Raw genomic sequence first — 1,616 nt, forward strand, 5'->3', positions numbered from 1 at the left:
GGCCACAGGTCTGAGGCCGGCTGGACCACCAAAAGAGGTGCGTCCCCACTGCTCTCCCATTGCTCACGGCGTCCCTGCAGCCTGGGGTCCAGGGTGATGATACACGGAGGAGGAGATCAGTGGTGTGCTGCCACCTGGCGCCCTCTCGCCCTGGCTGCTGGACCCCTGCTCCTGATGCAGCGAGCCCAGCGGCCCTCAGGTTTCTGCTACAGTCTGGCCAGGAAAGATCCTGCGCCCTCCCCTCCTGAGCAGACCAAGTACAAGTAGTAGGCTGCGGGTAAGATCGCGGGGAGTGTCAGAATGGCCGAGTGGTCTAAGGCGCCAGACTCAAGGTATCGTTTCCCTGTGGGTGTTCTGGTCTCCAAGTGGAGGCGTGGGTTCGAATCTCACTTCTGACATTGTTTTCCCTTTTCCATCCCCGAAGGGAATTCCTGCTCAAACCCTTTCCATCAGTAGAAGCGGGATAGGCACTGGAAATTCTCCCGTTCACCTTGACCTTCACAATTAATCTCCCACATGAGAGACTTAGTATAGAGTTTTGGAGAAGATGGGAGTGTGGTGTCCGTGGTGGGTCAGTGGTTATGGTTTAGCGCTCTCATTATCATAGCCCGGTGTTCGATTCCCAGTCAAGAAAGGGGTCTTTTTTTTTTTTTTTTCTTTCTTACCTTCCCATTTTGGAAGACAGTTGTTAGTGCTGAGCGTATTTGTGGTTAATAAGCTTCGTCTGCTTGTTAGTCATTATTCTATTTCTTCAATATTTTAACTAGGAAGGAAAGAAAGACGAGGGCAACTCCAAATGATCCAAGAAGATTACCCTAAGGCTGGCACAACTTCCCAGCCTTCCAATAGTGGAATCAAAAAGTCTCCAGGGAGCACTTGACATCTTGCTTCCTGGTATGTCATCATTACGGCTCAGATAACTCGTAGAAAAAAAAAAATTTTTTTTTTTAAGTCTCCACAAGTGTCCAAAAGACCATTAGAACAGGACATTTCACCTACCGGGAGACTTAGGAAATTTTTTCTCCCAACAACAGCCCAGGCAATTGTCGCTATGTAAAGAAGTCAGGTAATTCTCCCCACCTCCACATCTACTTTTTAACTTCAAAATACATTTATTAGTAAAAATAATTATACAACGAACATTGGTGTTTTCTCTACCTATATACAACATTGGTTAATATTTTGCCACATTTCTGCCTCTCTTTCTCAGTGGGTAGGCAAATAGATAGATAGATAATAAATAGATAATAAAGACGATAGATTTTTCCTAGCCTACCACCCATTTGAAAGCTGTAGACATCGTTACATTACCCCATGTTACATCTAAGAAAATCAACATTAACCTGTTGTCATATGCCAGTCCACATTCAAACACTTTTAAAAAGTTTTTATTCTAGGAATTTGCATTCCCCATTTTTCTATTGTGACACCTTTGGAAAATAATGTTTTAATACTGAAACCACTTAAATCACATTTAGGCTCTATATTTTTAATATTAGCATAATATTCTTAGCCTCTGTGCCTAATTTGTTGTTCTTCAAAGTATTCATTTCTCCTTAGGCACCTTTTCTAGGCCAGGGCTCTGTCAAGGTACACTCTACATTCCTATTGTTTGT

At 43.6% G+C, this 1,616-nt stretch overlaps 1 non-coding gene across 1 annotated transcript; it reads left to right on the forward strand.

Moving 5' to 3' along the window:
• The first annotated feature begins 294 nt into the window (after positions 1-294).
• On the forward strand, positions 295-398 carry TRNAL-CAA (transfer RNA leucine (anticodon CAA)). Its single transcript has 2 exons — positions 295-332; positions 353-398. It is a non-coding gene; the product is annotated as a tRNA-Leu (tRNA).
• Positions 399-1,616: the final 1,218 nt, after the last annotated feature.

This window comes from Desmodus rotundus, chromosome 9 (genome assembly GCF_022682495.2).
Source record: "Desmodus rotundus isolate HL8 chromosome 9, HLdesRot8A.1, whole genome shotgun sequence".
Lineage (NCBI taxonomy): Eukaryota > Metazoa > Chordata > Mammalia > Chiroptera > Phyllostomidae > Desmodus > Desmodus rotundus.